At 40.6% G+C, this 20363-nt stretch overlaps 1 long non-coding RNA gene across 2 annotated transcripts in view; it reads left to right on the top strand.

Annotated features, from left to right (window-relative positions):
• The window catches only part of LOC122735601, a 39756-nt gene extending 20136 nt beyond the window's left edge, over nucleotides 1-19620 (top strand). The window contains exons 2-4 of one of the 2 annotated variants that reach the window (XR_006354136.1): nucleotides 17259-17366; nucleotides 18305-18391; nucleotides 19109-19620. This is a non-coding gene — a long non-coding RNA (uncharacterized LOC122735601). The remainder of the gene's footprint in view (nucleotides 1-17258; nucleotides 17367-18304; nucleotides 18392-19108) is intronic. The other variant, XR_006354137.1, reaches the window with a different exon arrangement.
• Nucleotides 19621-20363: the final 743 nt, after the last annotated feature.

Raw genomic sequence — 20363 nt, 5'->3', positions numbered from 1 at the left:
ACTACAGGCTAAACACTTGACTAGTTATTATCTCACTGGATTTTTTTTTTCTTAAGTGAGGCAATTGGGGTTAAGTGACTTGCCCAGGGTCACACAGCTAGTAAGTGTTAAGTGTCTGAGGCCGGATTTGAACTCAGGTACTCCTGACTCCAGGGCCGGTGCTCTATCCACTGCACCACCTAGCTGCCCCTAGATCTTTTTAACAACCCTGAGAATGTAGGTGTTGTTATTATCTCCATTTAACAGATGAGGATGCTGAGGCAAACAAATTAAGTGACTTTCCCAGGGTCACATGGCTAGTGTCTGAGGCTGGATTTGAACTTAGATCTTCCTGACTCCGGGCCCAGTGCTCTATTCACTGTACCACCTAGATGCTTTAGGAAGGGAAGTATAGTCAGGGCAAACATGGTAGCCTGGGAAAGAATTTAGTGAAAGGATTGGAGGTCACAATGTGGATGATGGACAAAGTTAGGCATTAGAGAAAGATAGAATGACAAAATATGATCAGATAAAGGACCTACTATGAACATGGAAGTGGAATACTTGTGGATATTGGCAAGACCAATAGTATGTTCATCTGTGTGTAAATGAAGTGGAGTGGAGGAGTTGTTCATTGTAACTGAATAGATTGAAGAACTGGGAAGTTTGGGTACTTGAGGGAGTATCAATATAGGCAGGTAGCTGGCACAGTGGATAGAGTGCTGGGCCTGAAGTCAGGAAGACTCATCTTCCTGAGTTCAAATCCAGCCTCAGACACTTACTAGTTGTGTGATCCTAGGCAAGTCACTCAGTTCCTTATCTGTAAAATGAGCTGGAGAAGGAAATGGCAAACCTCTCTAGTATTTTTGCCAAGAAAACCCTAAATGGGGTCACAAAAAGTTGGACATGGACATTACTGAAATGACTAACCAACAAAATCAATATGTATGTTGAAGCCTCCTTCTATGAGAGCAAGGGTTGGAGTGGGGAGAATGACTATGAGCTAGGCACTGAATTCATTGAAGAAGGAAGGAGAATGTCCTGGGGGGGGAGTTGGGGGGGTGGCATTAGAGTCAGCAGTGTGAAGTAGCACCTGCAAAATTGAATGCAATTGTAGGCTGTGTTAGAGAGGCATAGTATCTACAATAAGGGAGATAATCTGATCAGGCCACATCTGGAATATTGTGCTGGCACCACATTTTGTAAGGATATTGTCAAGCTGATATCTATCTAGAAGGGAGTTCTCCCGATGATGAGGGGTCTCTGAATTATATCACATCAAGATCAAGTGATAGAACCTGAGTGTTTAGCTGAAAGTAGAGAAAACTTGCAGGGAGGCATATGTAACTACCTTCTAATATTGGAAGGTCTGTTACATGAAAGAGGGATTGTAATTGTTTTGCTTGGCTCCAAAGAATGGAACTTGGAGCAATGGCTGGATGTTTAGAAAGGGAGATTTAAGTTCCATAAAACACCACCACTAGCTAACTTTCTAACAACTAAAGCTATCCAAAAAGAATGTGCCACCTTGAGAGAAAATAGGTTTCTTCTCACTGGAGGTCTTTAAGCAGAGGCTTGTAGAGGTGATTTCTGTTCAGGTAATGGATAAGTGGGCAGCTACATGGTATAGAGGATAGAATGCTGGACCTGAAGTCAGGGAGACTCATCTTCCTGAGTTCTGATTGGACTGCTGTGTGACCCTGGGCAAGTCACTTAACCCTGTTTGCCTCACTTTCCTCATCTGTCAAATGAGCTGGAAAAGGAAATGGCAAATCACTCCAGTACCAAGAAAACCCAAAATGGGGTCATGAAGAGTTGGACATGACTGAAAAATGACTGAACAACAGTGGATGGGGTGGATAGCTTTTGAGGTTATTTCTAACCCTTAAGATTCTGTGGTTTTTCTATTTTTTCTCATATCCTTCTCTTGGGAATTATGAGTACCTTAATTTTACTGTTGTGTAAAGTTGCATTTTTTTTGGTCTTAATTTAGTTTTTTTTTCATGGAGGGTCTCCTTGTTTTGTTGAACAAGCATATGTCTTTCTCATTTATTCTTCCATAATCTTATAAAATTGATAAAATTTTCCTTAGATTTATAGAGTTGGGCAAGGACCAATGCCAAATCCCTCCTTTGACAGTTCTCTTACCTCTGTTGGAATACCTCTGGTGATTGGGTGGTCACTCTAGGCTAGACAGGAACCATCTTTATAATTTTTTAAATCATAAAAGTATTTTATTATTTTCCAGTTACATGTAAACATTGCCTTCAACATTTATTTTCATAAGATTTTTAGTTCCAAATTTTTCTTCTTCCCTCCCTTCCCTTCCCCCTCTCCTCCCCAAGACAGAAAGCAATCTGATATAGGTTATATATATACAATCACATTAAACATATTTCTGCATTAGTCATGTTGTGAAAGAAGAATCAGAACACAAGGGCAAAACCTCAAAAAACAAACAAACAAACAAACAACAACCCCAAAGTAGAAACAGTATGGTACAATCTGCATTCAGAATCCAGTTATTTATGTGGAGAACATTTTCCATCATGAGTTCTTTGGAATGTACAAGAACCATCTTTTAGCCTGTCTTTACTTTTTCCAATACCTTTGCTCATTTTCTTGTCCCTCTTGAATTTCATTTTCTCTTTTAAAAAAGAGTCATTTTATGAAGAGTAGTGATCTATCCTATAATCATAGGGTTACCATCTGCTCATCTGACAGCTATTTAGAGGGAATTCCTGCATTAGGTGGGAAGTTGAACAGCTGATTTCTAAGAGCTCTCCCAATTCTTAGATTCAGTAATTCTTGATATAAAGTGACCAAAACCACTTATAGTATCCTGTAATTTATACATGGGAAAGGTTTTTTTTAAACTTTCAGTCATTTTCTTAATCATGTCTAAAACTTATGTCAGCCATTTTGACTACAAAAGCCCATTGATTGGGCTTTTCTTCAGGGCATATCTATAATAATTCCCATAACTCATGTCACTTTCCTGATGATTCAGAGCCTATTCTTTTAAAAGTGTAGTAAATGCATTTCTTATACTTATTTGTATTGAAGAAGAATTCCAATATGAAGTTAGATACTAACTCTGGCCTTGAACAAGTCACTTAACCTCTACTTCAGTTTCCTTATCTGTAAAATGATAATAATAGTTCCTACCTCCCAAGGTTGTTGTGAAAATAAAATGAAATGCTATTTGTAAAGCACTTCACAAACAGCAAAATGCTATGTAAAGGTTGGTTATTATTATTATTATTTTTTAAATAGGCATTTTCATTTTTTTTATTTTTTGTGGGGCAGTTTGGGTTAAGTGACTTGCCCAGGGTCACACAGCTAGTGTCAAGTGTCTGAGGCTGGATTTGAACTCAGGTCCTCCTTGAATCCATGGCCAGTGCTTTATCCTCTGTACCACCTAGCTGCCCAGTTATTATTATTATTAAATTTGATATTTCTTTCAACCAGCAGGTAAGAGTGCTTTCTATGTTGTGTAATTTAAGATTCTAAATGTGGATTCTAATCTGTTCCCCCAGTTTTGGGGGAAACTGACTAAAATCACTGATAAAACAAGTTTAGGTTTTTAAGGGTTTATTGGAAAATAGAAAGAAAAAGATTGAGAACAGAATTCCAACAGCCTGGCATTCCTATCTTTCCTCAAATTTCCTGTGAAGTCCTCTGCCGCCACCACCATCCAGTCAGGAACCCAAAAAGCGTGGGAGCTCTCTGGGCAGGCTCTCTTTCCTCCTTCCTGTCTCCTCCCAGAAAATAGGAGGCTCCTCAAGTTGATTGGCTGGTAGCCTTGATAGACAGCACCCATGAGCAAACGTCATTTCCTGACGCCAAGGAAAAGCCACAATGTCGCTGAGGCATTTTCCTCATGGTGGAGCTTTCCCACAGCAAGTCTCCAGTAGGTGGCATCATTTCAATCATTACAATGTGCAAAATCACAGATTCCTTTTGAAGATGCTCAAAAATATAAGATCTTGCAGTCAAGTTGTAAAGAATATATTTTTTGGGGAAGCTAGGTGGCGCAGTGGATAAAGCACTGGCCCTGAATTCAGGAGGACCTGAGTTCAAATTTGGCCTGACACTTGACACTAGTTGTATGACCCTGGGCAAGTCACTTAACCCTCATTGCCCTGCCCCCCTCCCAAAAAAGAAAAGAAAAGAAAAAAGAATATATTTTTGATCTTGCAACCTGGCTTCTCTGTCATTCTATTGAAATTCCTTTCTCAGAGTAATGGCTTCTTTTTTTTTTTAATAAAAGTATTTTATTATTTTCCAGTTACATGTAGAAATAGTTTTCAACATTTGTTTATATAAGATTTCAAATGTCAAATTTTTCTCCCTCCCTCCCATCCCCTAGACAGCAGGTAATCTGATATAGGTTATATATAAATAATAACACTAAACATGTTTCTGCATTAGTCATGTTATAAGAGAAGAATCAGAGCAAAAAGGAAAAACCTCAAAACAGAAAACCAACAGCATCAAAAACAAAAGAAATAGTATGGTCCAATCAGCATTCATATTCCACAGTTCCTTTTTTTTTTTCTTTTTTTTTCTGGATTTGGAGAGCCTTTTCCTTCATGAGTCCTTTGGAACTTTCTTTTACCATTGGATTGATGAGAAGAATCTAGTCTATCACAGTTGATCAACACATAATGTTGATGATGCTGTATATAATGTTCTGGTTCGGCTCATCTCACTCATCATCAGTTCAAGCAAGTCCTTCCAGGTTTCTCTGAACTCCTCCTGCTCATTATTTCTTACAGCACAATAGAATTCCATTACATTCATATACCACAACTTGTTCAGCCATTCCCCAATTGATGGACATCCCCTCAATTTCCAATTCCTTGCCACCACAAAAAGAGCAGCTATACACATTTTTGTACATGTAGGTCCTTTTCCCTTTTTTATGATCTTTTTGGGAAAAAGACCCACAAGTGGTATTGCTGGGTCAAAGGGTGTGCACAGCTTTATAGCTCTTTGGGCATAAAGTAATGGCTTCTTTATTACCAAGGGCAATGATGTTTTTCTCACTCCTTGTCCTTGTTGGTCAGTCTGTAGTATGTTACTGTTGACTCTTCCTTTTTTGGATATTCTCCACCCCAGGCTTCTATGATACTACACTCCTTTGGTTTTCCTCCCGCCTCTGACTCGTCCTCTATTTCCTTTTATGGATGTTCCCCAGGCTGTTTTCAGTGCCCCTTTTCTTTTTGCTGTGTCTTTTCTCTTGTTAATCTCATCCCTAGTTTTAACTATCATTCTCCCAAATCTACTATATATTTCTGGTCCTGACTTTCACTTATATTTCTACCTACCTACTATCATCTCCGTCTGGTTGCTCTTTTGGGACTCCAAACTCAACACCTTTAAAATTGAATTTATTATCTTTCTTTACAAATTGTTTTTCTCTTGACTTAGGATCATAGATTTATAAATGGAAGGGACCCTACAGACCTCATTTTGTAGATGAGCAAACCAAGGCTGAAGAGCCATTCACAGAGTCACACAGGGAGTGTTTGAATCCAGGTCTTCAGAATGCAGAGCCCTACTCTGTGCCTGACTCATTCCTAGTTCTCTTCATAGCACCATATCTCTTACCTTGTTTGTAGTCTCTGAGGGAGCTTTGGCTCCTTTCTCTACCCTTAATTTCCCTATCTTCATTTCTATTGCTCCTTGCCTGACTACAGTTATCCCTTCCACAACACAACTTTCCCCATCAAAGTTTTGATATATTGTGGGTGGCATAAGAAATTAAATGGGAGTCTTTGGGGAGTTTTGGGAAAGCTGCAGACAACATGGAAAGGCCAGAAGATGACCTAGAAAAAGTTTAGAAACTCAGAAATGCATAAAATATATGTAAAATATATGTCTTGTATAATATTGACCCAAATTTTACAATAAGGTACTGTAAAAGCACCCCATAAAAGAAAAGAACAAATTCAGACTTCTTTTTTGGTATATAGGGAGGAGCAAATAATTTACACAGATTTTCCAGATCATGGGGGATGCTGTGCCCCTTATGCCCTATGATGGGGAAGAGATAAGTGTATTTCAGTGATCTTGTAGACAGGCTTTCTTGCCTTTAGTCCATGAGATTGAAAGCTCCTTGAAGGAAGGAGCCATGACTTAGTCATCTTTGTATCTCTCTCAGCACCTTGTTTTTTGCTTTGTATTGAACTGGGCCCCATATCACCAATTGTTTATTGGACAATCCCAGTTGGAGGTCCTGTAGACATCTTAAGCTCAACAAGTCTAACACAAAATTAATTCTTTCCTCTCAGACCTACCTGTCTTCCAGTCTATTTCTGTCTGGAATCCCACCATTTTTCCAGTTATCCAAGTTCACAACCTCAGTCATCTTTTTCCCTTGACTTTCTCTTATCTGTCATATCCAATCAGGCCAGCAAGTCTTGTCTCTCTTACCCCACATCTTTCACTTTGCACTTCTTTCATGGCCATCTTCCTAGTTCAGGAGATCACATTTCTAGCCCAGATTATCTCCATATCCTCCTGATTGTTCCTCTACCCTCCCATTTCTCCCCACATACTTCACAAAACTGCCAAAGTGATATTCCAGTTCTGACCACATCACTCCTCTGCTCTAGAAGTTGCAGTGGCTCCCTATTGCTTCTAGGAACAATAACAAATGCTTGTATATTTTGTTTTTAAAACCTGTCACAGGCTAGCTCCTACTTCTAGCCTACCTTTCCAAGTTTATTATACTACATTTCCCTTTATGCATTCTAAAGTCCAACCAAATTGGCCTACATGCTGTCCCTCTAACATGATATCCCACCTCCCGTGCACACCCTGCCTTTGTACAGGTTGTCTTCCACACCTGGAATTAATTCCCTCCTCTTCTACCCCTCCTAGAATCCCTACCCTTTTTCCAGGCTCAACCCCAGTGCCACTTTCTCCAGGAAGGTCTTCCTGACCCTAGCTACCAGACCTGCCCTTGAAATTACCTTGTATTTCCTTTGTATATATTTTGTATCTATTTGTATGTCTACATGTTAGTTCCCAGAGAACAGGAACTGATTAAATTTTATGTTTGTGAGGGCCAAAATTTGATATATGGAGTGTTATTTGGGTGACTCGCCTTAATATTGGGGTCCTGGAAATATGAGGGACCTTTTAGGTTTATCCTGCCCTTTTTAGATATTTCTTCCAGGCCAATAAGAAAGGAGCCTCTAAGCCTTAGTTCCCAAAAGGTTCAGATTTTATTACTTGGGAATTAATTAAACAACAAAGGTGAAACTAATAAAAATCAAAGATAAGGAAATAGGAAAATAGAAATACAGATAAATGCTCTTAACTCTAAACTTAACCTATGCAACCCCAGACCATTTCCAATTAAGCTAGTTCAAAGGAATTTAGGGTTTCTGTAATTAACTCACCAACCCCAGAGAGTCTACAGTTGCTCACACCACGACAGAATGAACACGTGCCACTGCAAGGGGAGTTGCTAGACAGAGCCAAGAGCAAGCTTCAGTTCCGGAAGCAGCCCTCCCCCTCCCTTCAGGGAGTGTTCAGTCTTTCCTTCCCCAAAAGGGGAGGTCCTTCAAAAATTTCCTATGGACAGTTCTCCTTTTCAGTTCAGTAGCATACGTAACCTTGGGGTGGGCCAGGTGTGGCCCCTCCCAAATGAATTAGCTAAAAACAGGAATATTAATCTTTACCACAAATAATTTTTACCACAGTTTGTACATCCAGTGCCTGCCGCATAGTTGGTGCTTAATAATTGATTAATTGAATGACTATATTAACCATTAACCCATATTATCTTCCTGATGCAAAAGACTGATCACAACATTACTTTTCTCAAAACTGTTCAATGGGGGCAGCTAGGTGGTGCAGTGGATAGAGCACCGACCCTGGAGTCAGGAGTACCTGAGTTCAAATCTGGCCTCAGACACTTAACACTTACTAGCTGTGTGACCCTGAGCAAGTCATTTAACCCCAATTGCGTCACTAAAAAAACAAAACAAAACACACACACACCCACACCCACACCCACCCCCCCCCCCCCCAAACTCTTCAATGGTTTTCCCTGACTTCTGGCCTAGTGTTCTTTCAGCTGTACCACCTGGCCTTTCCCTATCTTTGTACATCCCATAAACAGTCAGTCAGTGAGCATTTATTAAGCACACTCATCTAAATGGTCTAAATTCACTTTAACATTAAAATTCACATATAAGTTCATTTTGTTCTTATATCTAATATTGAGCTATTTAAAAACCCATACAAAACATCCAAATGATCAGTTTTTAGAACCCTCTTTTTCACATGGGGGAGGGGTGAAATACAACAAAATATATGTGAAATAAGAGATATGTTTATGAAAGTATCTCACAAATAAATCCATTAATAATGGATTAGATCCAAGTCCCAACTACCTTTATCATCCAGATGAAACCTAGATCTACCCTGTGGGGCTTAGTGTAAAAAGCATCTATCACACATCTATCCTATTCTAATACCATCAACTGAAACTCAATCCCCAAAGTGGGTGCATTTTATAGCCTCCAGCTGGTCTCAGGCACAGCTAAGGCAGCAATAAGTCTGAGAATTCCTCCTCAAAGTGGTTAAAAGGCTTTCAACCATAGAAAAAAGAGCTGACTCCACAGGGGAACCTTTGGCCTTAGAGAATCCAGCTGGTGGCTTCATTTCATTGATTCTCAGTAAGTATAATAAAAACTTTGTTATGTGAGGACAACAAAATCAAAGAATCTACTCTTCTCAAAAACAGTTTGGAATTGTGTAAGGAAAGTCACCAAAGTGTTCACATAACTGGCTTCCAGTCTCTTCTTCCTTCCTCCTTTAACCTCTACTCAGTTGCCAAAATAATCTTCCTCAATTAGCAAAGGCCTACCCATGTGACTTCCCTACTCAAAAACTGTTACCTTGAGGACACAATACACGTCCCTCAGTCTGGCTAAACGTCTCTCCCAAATCTGGCTACAAACTCTCTTTCCTGCATTAATTCAGTTATTCCCCATTCTATCCTCTCTACATTCCAGATAAACTGAACGTTCCTCTAAAGTTGATCTTATTCCTCGCGGGGCTTGCACAAGTCTGTCTCCAAGACTCACTGGATATACTGTCTCCTCATCTCTCCCTTCAGAATTCCTGTCTTTCTTTAAGACTCCACTCCAGTATCATCTCCTTTGTGAAGCCTTCTCTGATACCCCAGTTGTTAATGGTCCCTGGCTCTTCGAGTTACTTCATAGTCATATATTTCTGAATATAGTAGCTAGCCCTCCAGTGGAATTAAGCTTCCTTAGGGCAATTACTATTTAGTTTTTTGACTAAGAAGCTCCTTCCTCTGATAGTACACTGAGCTCCAAAATAGCTTGGGCCTTGACAAAGAGAGCATATGGCCATTATACACAGACCTAGCCCTGTCAGCTGGCTGCCTTATAAAAGAAGAAGAGAGTGGCTTAGTTTCAGGAGGAAAAAGCCATTCCTGTACTTTGCTTTCCTACCTGGGACCAAAACCCTATTCTAGTGGCTCTGTTGCCTCCGGAACTAAAACTCATAAACCATCCAACCATTTCTTACCAAATTGTCGAGCAACCAATTACACTGTGAAGCAGCAGATACTGGCCTCTTCAGGCCCACTTAAATGCTTTTAGATTCTGCTAACCCCAAATCACATTCCTGTTGTGTCCAATAAACATATCCTACCCCTGGTCTATGATTGCCATAAATCTCTGGCAGCACCACTTGAAGCAGCAAATGTCCATGTTCAGCTTCTACTATATATACCTCAACAGTCTGACTGTTAATTAGGCCTTTCGACCCCAAAGCCCTTGGACCAAGAAGCACAGGCAGCTTCTACATAGAATTCAAAGCTGCTTCCCCTTCAGTCCTAGAATTTAAATGCCATAGGGTTCCAGATTACCCAGTCAGTTATGGGGGCATGTCTACCTGAAGTGAGGGTTCAGGTAAGTTAAGTTAGGGGAGAGATCCCTAAGCTTCCTCACCCAGGCTTAGTTTTACAAAGAATATTATACAAAGTGTACCAGGACACTTCATTTCTGACCAGATGCAGAGGCATTTCATGATTGGCCAGTCCAAGGAATGTATTGCTTTTTTGCCTTTTGGCTAAAATCAAGTGGCCATGTCCTACCTTCCTGTATAACTTGACTCCGACAAGCCTTTAGAGGGTCCCCATGGAGGGAATGTTTGCACTTTGGCCTGGCCTCATCTCCTGACCCAAGGAAGCCTGCCTGTATTCCCTAAGCTCCAGAGTTGTACTTATCTTCTGTCAGTGATTGAGGCCTCTCCTGACCATGTCTCCTAAACTATTCAATTATATTTCCATCTCCAAAGCCTCTCGGGACTAGCTCTTCAAATTCTTACTCCAGGAGCTTCCAGGTTGCTGCTCAGAGCTCTAGCACCTCCTTTCTATACCAGAACCCCAAAATACAGTTGTGATATGTATCGCTAACCCCACCAGAGTTAGGTTCTGTCATCTCTTCTGAGCACAGAAGGCCATGTTCAGCTCTTTCCCATAGGCCAGGAATTGCTGTCCTAATTCAGCAAACTTACTACGTTCAAGGCGCTATGCCAGGTACCAGGGATACAATGATGAAAAACCGACACTGCTCTCAGTGTTACGTTATAATCTTGTAGAAGGAAATGTGAAATACACAAACAAGCATGGCACAAGCTAAAAAAAGAAAAGCAGGGGCAGCTAGGTGGCGCAGTGGATAGAGCACCGGCCCTGGAGTCAGGAGTACCTGAGTTCAAATCCGGCCTCAGACACTTAACACTTACTAGCTGTGTGACCCTGGGCAAGTCACTTAACCCCATTTGCCTTACTAAAAAAAAAAAAAAAAAAAGCAAAGGAATCTCTTGGTAGAGTACTCTGGGAAATTTTAAGAAGAGATCACGTTCAGTTGGTGAGATGTGGGAACGCTTCCTAGAAAAGGTGGTACCTGAGCAGGGCCTCAGAGGAAAATCAGAAGATCCCAAGTTTTGAGCTAAAAGAGCACTCAGTTATTTCTGAGTAGAACCCCCTCTTTCGACAGATAAGAATCCAAGGCCAAGAGAGAGGTGATGTGATGGGTCAAAAATCTTACCAGTAACAAGAAGCACAAGGGAGACTCAGAGCCTCGTGCTCCAAATGAAACACTCCTCCTTTCCTACCAAGCTGCTCCTCTGAAGAAGGACTTCAGTAAGCAGGAATGAGGAGAGAGCACATTCCAGTCATAGAGTACAGTTTATGTGAATGCACGATGTCAGACAGGGCAGGACAGAGAAGGACACTGAAGAGCCTCCTGCCTTAGCTCAGGGAAAAGCACAAGAGACTGTAGCCGATGCCTGTACTCTTCACAAGCCAGCTCTTACTGACCCTGGTAGTCACTGATCCTCCAGGACCAGACAAGCCCCAAGCCCTATACAGATGCTGACTTGCTAACCCCCAAATCCAGCATCAGGCTGTTTTACTGATGCTTAAGGATATGATGGAGTAGAGTACTTGAGGGCTAAATAGTCTGTTTCAGCAAGACTGTCAGCCAGTACTAGATGTAGGCAAAGCACTGTGCTAGGCAATCTTATAACATAATGAGGAGGCAAGCTGGTAGAATATGATGTACACCAGTGGTGTCAAACTCATATTGAAACATCTCTGTGGGCACATATAAACTTGGAAAACCACAAATGATATCTATGTTGTATTTGCATTTATTTTGTTAAATGTTTCCCAGCTACATTTTAATCTAGTTCAGCAGCAGCAGAGTGTTTTGCCAAGGTCAGTGGACTGTAAGTGACACCTCTGATGTACACAAAGATGCATAATACAAGGCAGAAGCCCCCAGAAGAAACCAGATGAACAGCCTAGAAGACCTTACAAACTCTAACGGAAGCTGATCCCTGCCTTCTCTTAGTTGGAGATGTCTAATGAGAGCATTGATAGCATTATGAGCCTTATGAGCATTATGAGAGCTATAGTAACTTAGCAGAAAGGAAAGATGAAGGCCAGTTAGGTAGAGCTATCCAGGAGTCAGAAATGCAAGTGAGGCCCAGAAGAGAGGTCAGGGCTAAAGACATACAGCAGATCTGGAGTCCAGCAGAGGAAATAGCACACCCCAGCCCAGGGAAGCTCGAGAAGGACTAGCAATAGGAGCTGTCTACTGTTTTTCCTAGGGGTTAACAGGGAATGTATAATTCGAATTGCCCCAACACTGTGGGGCAAAAGTTGCCAAGAAGCTTGAGAGTAGATAGAGAAAGAGGTCACCAATTATTCCACAATAGGAGCTTTAAACATTTTTTGTCATGAACCCCTTTTTCTGGCTAAAAATAATATTTTTAAAGGTATAAGATAAAATACAAAGGATTTTGAAGGAAAACAATTATATTGAAATAATTACCAACATATTTTTTTGTTTTTATTTTTTTGTGGGGCAATGTGGGTTAAGTGACTTGCCTAGGGTCACACAGCTAGTAACTGTCAAGTGTCTGAGACCGGATTTGAACTCAGGTCCTCCTGAATCCAGGGCCAGTGCTTTATCCACTGTGCCACCTAGTTGCCCTCTACCGACATATTTTTAAAAAATTCACAGACCCCCAAGTCTATTGTAAAATTATTGAGGGGTTAGTTACAGTAACTGGACGAACAACTACTTCCTTAGGAGTTGTTGTCCACTAAACCCTTTTGGGTCACCTCTTCTGCACTGTGTGGACACCCTTCTCCTCTTAGGAGAGCCAATTTTGTCTTTTGAGCTACCTCTAGACCCACTTAAGGTCCCTGAGTAATCATTCCTAGAATCAGAGAATATTGGAACTGGAAGGCACCTCAGGGATCACCTCGCTCATTCATTTTACAGAGTAGGAAACAGATTCAGAGAGAAAGGGATTTACTGAAGATCATACAGCAAGCACTATCAAATATCTTCAACATTCAAGATCTAGTTCTAGCCATTCCTGAATTCCTTCCTAAGGCAGACTTCTTAAGGATGCTCACAACTTCCCTCAGAGCTGATGGAAGAATTTGGAGATTAAATATGGGGATTCCCAAGTGGTCTTAATAAATATTATAGAATGCAGTGGCTTCCTCTGAGCATCAATCTGTGGAGCACCTCTAATGCCAAATTAAGGAGTCTTGACTTTAATCAGCAAAGCAACAGGAAACTTGTGATTACAAAGGTAGTAAAGATAGCAGAGCTGTAAATCAAACCATCATTATTTTCGTTATATTAAGAACCCTTTGAACATTTTTGAGAAAGGGAGTGATCAGTCGTGCATTAGGAAGATTAATCTGGGTTAATGGTTAATATAGTCATTAAGCACCTACTATGTGGCAGGCACTAGATGTGCAAGCATAATTTTTTTTTGGGGGGGGGGGAGGCAATTTGGCGTTAAGTGACTTGCCCAGGGTCACACAGCTAGTAAGTGTTAAGTGTCTGAGGCCAGATTTGAACTTAGGTACTCCTGACTCCAGGGCTGGTGCTCTATCCACTTCGTCACCTACCTGCCCCTACAAACATAAAATTGAACCAGTTCCTGTTTTCTGGGAGCTAACATGTAGACATACAGATAGATACAAAATATATACAAAGGAAATACAAGGTAATTTCAAGGGCAGGTCTGGCAGCTAGGGTCAGAAGAGCTTCCTGGAGAAAGTGGCACTGGGGTTGAGCCTGGAAAAAGGGTAGAGATTCTAGGAGGGGTAGAGGAAGAGGGAATTAATTCCAGGTGTGGAAGACAACCTGTACAAAAGTAGGGTGTGCACGGGAGGTGGGATATCATGTTTGAGGGACAGCATATAGGCCAATTTGGTTGGACTTTAGAATGCATGAAGGGAAATGTAATATAATAAACTTGGAACGGTAGGCTAGAAATAGGAGCCAGCTTGTGACAGGTTTTAAAAACAAAATATACAAGCATTTGTCATTGTTCCTAGAAGCAATAGGGAGCCACTGCAACTTCTAGAGCAGAGGAGTGATGTGGTCAGAACTGGAATATCACTTTGGCAGTTTTGTGAAGTATGTGGGGAGAAATGGGAGGGTATAGGAACAATCAGGAGGATATGAAGATAATCTGGGCTAGAAATGTGATGTATAGAACTAGGGTGGTAGCCATGAAAGAAGTGTGTAAGAGATGTTGTGGGGTTACTTCCTTGTGGCCTTGGGGGAAGTCACTGTATCTCTTTGAACCTCAATTTCCTCATCTTTAAAATGAGTATATTGGGTTCAGTAATCTTTCAGGTGTTTTTTATTTCTATGATTTTTTTTTATAACCAGAAACGGGTTGATAAAATGTGTACCACTGTGGCCCATTTTGCATTTGGATAAGTATGACTTTTCTTTTTATTAAATTAAATTTTTTTTTCAGTGGTCAAGCATTTTTTCCTCCCTTCCAATATGCCTTCCCCCCATTGAAAAAGGAAAAACAAAACCCTTGTAAGAAATATTCATAGTCAAGCAAAAAATTTTCCATATTGGCCATGCCTAGAAATGTGTGTCTTATTCTGCATATTAGTTCAATGCCTGTCAGGATTCTAAATCATCGGTTCCTTGTAATCATGGTTGATCATTGTGTTGATAAGAATTGTTGTCATCCAAAATGGTTCGTTTTTATAATGTTGTGGTTGCTGTGGAAATTGTTTTCCTGGTTTTGTTGACTTCTCTTTCCATCAGCTCAGACAAGTCTTCCCAGGTTTCTCTGAAACATTTCTTCCTGTAGAGGTTCAGACTGGCAGCGTGAGGGAGTGTGGTGGGAACCATAGTAAAACGTAATTGGAAAATGTTTAACAAAATAAATAAGAATACAGTACAACATCATGTCAATATGTGGTTTTCCAAGTAAATATGTGCCAGTGGGGATTTGTTTCTATTTGACTTTGACACCACTGTCTTTTTTTTGGGGGGGGTGAGGGTGCGGCAATGAGGGTTAAGTGACTTGCCCAGGGTCACACAGCTAGTAAGTGTCAAGTGTCTGAGGTCAAATTTGAACTCAGCTCCTCCTGAATCCAGGGCCAGTACTTTATCCACTGGGCCACCTAGCTGCCCTGACACCACTGCCTTAAAGCTTAATAGGATTCCATTACATATATACTATAATTTGTTTAGCCATACCCTAGCTTTCCTAATTTCTGGTTCTTTGCGGCAACCAAAAAGAGCTGCTATAAATATTTTTGCATGTATGTGTCCTTTTCCTCTTTCTTTGATGTCTTCTGGATAATAGGCCTAGCAGTAGTATTGCTGGGTCTAAGGGTTATGGTCCTATGTGTTATAAATGGGCCGTCACATGGAGATTCTAGGATTTCTTCTTGGACTTCATAAAAATAGCTTAAAATCGAAAATTTAAATATAAATGTTGATTATACTGTCGTTGACCTCTTTTGAGCCCCACACCAAGGGCAAGTTTCTTAAGCTACTCTTGTTAATATGTGTTACTGCCTCTGGTGGTGTGCTTACAGCCTGGCTGGATGACACTACCCCAGATTCCAAGTAGTCTGTGGGCCCACAGAATCTGAACTATTTATAAACTTTAAAGTCCAATCAGAGAATATGATTAGCTCAAAGCAGAGGCATTTACTGAGATGACGCCCCAAGAATAGTAGCTATCAAACATTGTCTCCATAAACCTGGAGCATACTGTCCCATAGAATGGGAACCCACAAAAGGTTGCCTTGTAGAGCTCCACATAGATAGAGAACTCGTATGGCACAGGAACTTTCTACCTCCAGATCTCAGGCTCTACACTTTTTTCTTCTTGCGGCGTCTTCATGCACTTTCCCCTGAGCCCAGTGGCCCTGCTCTACAGAGCAGCTTACCTGGGTTCTCTGGACCTGTGCTTCTCTTCATCTTCTCACAGTAGGGATGACTTTTGGTCTTATGTCTATGCCCTGGGTAGTGTATGTTGCTTTGTAAAGTGCTCTTTCATTTCATCATGGTTGACCCAATAACTTCTTCATATCTTATAAAAGGGTACAATTTGTTTAACTCCTTAATACCTTGTTATCTGTCACCTGCACTTTATATTTCTTAATTTTGTCAAATATGAAAGGGGGTGGGATGGGGAGAATCCATCTCTTGGGATGTCCTGGTCAAATTCCTCCCATTGCAAAGGATTTAGTTATTTTTTAATTTTTATTTTTTGCAGGGTCAATGAGGGTTAAGTGACTTGTCCAGGGTCACACAGTTAGTAAGTGTCAAAAGTGTCTGAGGTCACATTTGAACTCAGGTCCTCCTGAATCCAGGGCCAGTGCTTTATCCACTGTGCCACCTAGCTGCCCCACGGATTTAGTTACTTTCAGTAAATTGATTATGGGGTATTTTCAGCTATAGGTGTTTGGAATGGAGTCACATTTCCATTTCAGCCTTTTCTCTGTTGTATGAAGAGCCCAGTATTCATATGACACTTCCCTGTTACCAACAACAACAAACAATAACAGCATTTATAGCACTTTAAGTTTTGCAAAGCACTTTACACATATTATCTCATTTTATCCTCACAACAATCTGGGGAGGTAGGGGCTATTATTGTCCCTGTGATTAAGGCACATAGAGGTTAAGTGACTTACCCAGGGCCATACAACTCTCATGTGTCTGAGGTCACAGTTGAACTCCAGAGTTAGGAATGCTCCAAGACTAGCAGTCTATTCACTGGACCATCTAGTTGCCTTCATAAGATGATAAATTTTAGATTTTAGAGTTGGAGAAGACTTTAGAAATCATATATCCGACCCTCTCATTTTATGGATGAGGAACACGAGATTCAGTAAGTTCAAGTGACTTGCCCAAAAGTCATATAGAGAGTAAGTAGAAGTAGAACTGGCATTCAAACATAGTAGATCCTCTGATTTCAAGTCCAGGCAAAGGCTGTTTCCACTGCATAATGGCCACTCACCTGCCTTTTATGGTCTCAAGGGCCAATGACCCCTACTCATGTGGTACAGGAACAGGAGAAATACTGTCTCGGTTCATGTAACACAATGTTCCATTCTTCATGGAAGAGCAAATTCATTGTCTCCATGAGTAGCCTCAGGTTATGTTTACCTAAATCACCCATAGCCTTTTATTAACAACCATTCATATATCTGTAATTTACAGGCTTTATATAAGCCATTTGTCTCTCTGGAATGTTTATGTTTTCATTTTGTATGGCTTCCATAAATGTACTGGCTATGGCATAGAGGATATTTTTTGCTGGATTGTATTTGCTTAGGCTTGGATACAGGGCAGACAGCTGAAATCTGGTTTCTGGGGATACTGAAGATGTCCATGATTACTTCTGTTGGCAATTTTCAGATTCTAACCCTAGGAGCTGAAAACTGGAGGCCCTAATTCCCTGGAATGCCCTTATTTGAAGCAGGCTTTTCTGAGTCCTCAAATATATTAGAATACATCACCAGGCAGGTAATTTGGGAGCCAGAGACTGCTTTTAAAATGTTTTTGAATTATTAAAATGTTTATATGCCATTGTAAAAATTTGTTAGCTTAAAAAAAGTATGTGTTGAACTGTGGAATATGGACGCTGATTGGAGCATACTATTTCTTTTGTTTTTGGTGTGTTGTTTTTCTTTTTTGAGGTTTTTACTTTTTGCTCTGATTCTTCTTATATAACATGACTAATGAAGAAGCAGAAATATGTTTAATGTTATATATATAAAACACCTATATTGGATTACCTAGGGGAGGGGGGAGGGAGGGGAGGGAGGGAGAAAAATTTGAAATTGGAAATCTTATCTAAACAAATGTTGAAAACTAAAATAAATAAATAAATTTTTAAAAAGTATGTGTTAATGCAAACAAAAATCCCTCAGTATATGAATTAGATTTTACAGATTTAATAAATGAGTTCCCAGCTTGCTGAGGGGAGGCTGTTTAAAACTAAGGAGATGACTTTCACTGAATGCATTGGTCCATGTCCATGTCCCTGGTCTAGAGCTTAGAAGCCATTTGCCTTTTGGGCATTTGTGGCAGCCCTGTTGGCAGGCACTCAACCCTAAGTTTTAAATGAAATTGGTCTTGTCACAGGGCTATATCCTACAGTATGCCCCAAGGTCTACAGGGTACACATGCCCTTTGGGGATGTGTATATGTAGGCTTAGGGCACAGTAGTGGCCTCATGGTCTGGGATTCTGGGAATCTTCTTTGCCTATAATCATGGCTGAGGCTAAAAAAAGCAAAGATAATCTGGTAAAAAAAATTAAGTGAACTCCAACTTTTTCATAAGCCCTTTCCCTTCCCTACCTTGCCGCCCCACCTTTTCTCCGTATTGAAAAGCAATACTTTCAAATATACCTTATTGGTTTCTTTTATTTCTCAAAACTCTTCTGTGTCTTTTGTGGCAGGTTCTCTTGGTGTTCTGTCCCATCTGACGTGAAGCAAGAAGATCACAAACATTTTGATTTGGTGTAGACCAAGCAGAATGCGGACAGGTGACTGACATGCTGGGGGACTGTGGGGAGGGGGACAGTACAATTATTGTCTCGGAACCTTAGAGGTCCCAGAGGAAGTTATATTCTTTTTGTCCAAAGCAAACCTGAGAATTCAGAATTTATCTCTGTCTGGGACATTAGGTTAGTTTTAAGACTTCTGGAGAGTACTGGGGATCAGACTTTGGAAGTATGAGCTTGGGGTTCACATTAGAGTATATTAGCATGAACCCTGCTGCTTTTCCTAGAATTCAATTCTTCTGGCTTGTGTGTCATCTTCGTTGAGTTAGGAGTGTCCCCAAAGCACGCTAGCCTTTAGGACCCCATCTTTCCCTCATTGTGTCTCAATATGAGACATTCCACATACTTGGCTGTCTAGGCTGTCCCTTCCCAGGGGAGTAAAAAATTGAGGAGTGTGTATGTGGTGTAACAGAAGCTACTTCGACCTGAAGAAAAATAGCCTGATCCTACTTGAGTGTTACTTAGGCTATGAGAGTCCTTAAAGTACTCAGGCTTTGCAAAGATTACAGGGAGGTCACCATATAGCTAAAATTGTGTTACCTGAAGCTGAAATTTTAGCCCCCTAGATGATAAGAATAAACTTTAGTGAGAATAATCAAAATTATAGACAAGATTTATAACAGAAGTACAAAATAGAATTTGTTCATCATTAAAGAAGGGGCCTTAAAAATAATCTAGTCTAATTCCCTCATTTTACAGATGAAGAAATGCTTCCAGAGGAGAGGTTAAGTGACTTGTCCATACATCGTACATAGCCAAGATGAGATTCTGATACCAAATCCATTGTTTTGTGTGACATTCAGGAAATTAGGTAACTTCTGTTCTTGTGGTAGGTTTATAGACAGGCTTTTGACGAATGTCCAGAACCCATCATCCTTGGCATTAGATTGTATTCTCCTGTGTAGCAGAGACTGTCACTTTTGGGCAGGCACACCACCTGGCACAAAATCTTGTTTAGCAGTACTTAATAAATGCGATTTGCTTAAACTCTGCCTACAGCTATGTTTATCTCAAGCTGTTTCTTTCCCTCTGGGTTGTCTCTTCCTCCTTTTCCCTGTCATCCAAGATGAGACAGATTTGGGTTGTTGTGTTTTGTTTTGTTTTTTCCTTGTTAATGGAATACTAACACAACTTTATAGTTTTGTCTTTGATTACTGTACACCAGATTTGTCATATATCTTTCTTACATCCTCCACAGTTCGGGGTGCCTGATCGTCAATAAATAAATAAGAATTTATTGAATTGAATTTACCCTGAATTTCTGCACTGTAGCCACCAGATGTCGCCTCAATTTCAGAGAAACTGCATGCTTTCTTGAGTCCGGCCTGAGAGCTCCCTCCCCAGGGTAGTGGCAGCTCTTAACTGGGGCTAGAAGGGGTAGAAATATCAGAGGCAAAGAATTTTAAGATGTGCATCTAGAGCTAGCTGAGGGGCCATGTAGTTTGGTCTGACTTTGGCCAGGATTCACTGTAAGGGGGAGAAGAAATTTCTCAAGGTTTCATTTATATTCTCTCCTAGTAGTCATGATATGATTCATGTTATGAAACTGTTCTTCAGGAATAGAGCAGTACCCCCAGAATGGAATTAGACTTCCAGGGAGGAAAGAAAAGAGTCATGGCTCAAAGAGGTATAAAATTAGAAGTGAAGTCTTCTGGGGTCCATTTCAGCTGTCAAGGATTTGTTGCAGCTCTTGGGGTAAATTATCTCCCAGCTTTCATTTTGGTTCCTATTGAACCAAAAGAAATGTCTTTCTTGCCTTGGGTGGGAATGAATTTTTATAGTTGTAAGAAAGTCTTGCTTAGTCAGCAAAGATGGATTAAATGCCTCTGCTGCTGAACACTGTGGGACAATGCAAAAACCAATCAGCAAGACACAGGAACAGATAGAGTATCATAGCTTTGGGGAAGGAGCTCAGGGACCATCTAGTAGAATGGGTCATTTGTGAGATGAAGAA

Source organism: Dromiciops gliroides, chromosome 1, assembly GCF_019393635.1.
Source record: "Dromiciops gliroides isolate mDroGli1 chromosome 1, mDroGli1.pri, whole genome shotgun sequence".
Classification (NCBI taxonomy): Eukaryota; Metazoa; Chordata; class Mammalia; order Microbiotheria; family Microbiotheriidae; genus Dromiciops; species Dromiciops gliroides.
Note: the sequence above shows the minus strand (reverse complement) of the source record. Positions and strands in the feature narration are given on the sequence as shown.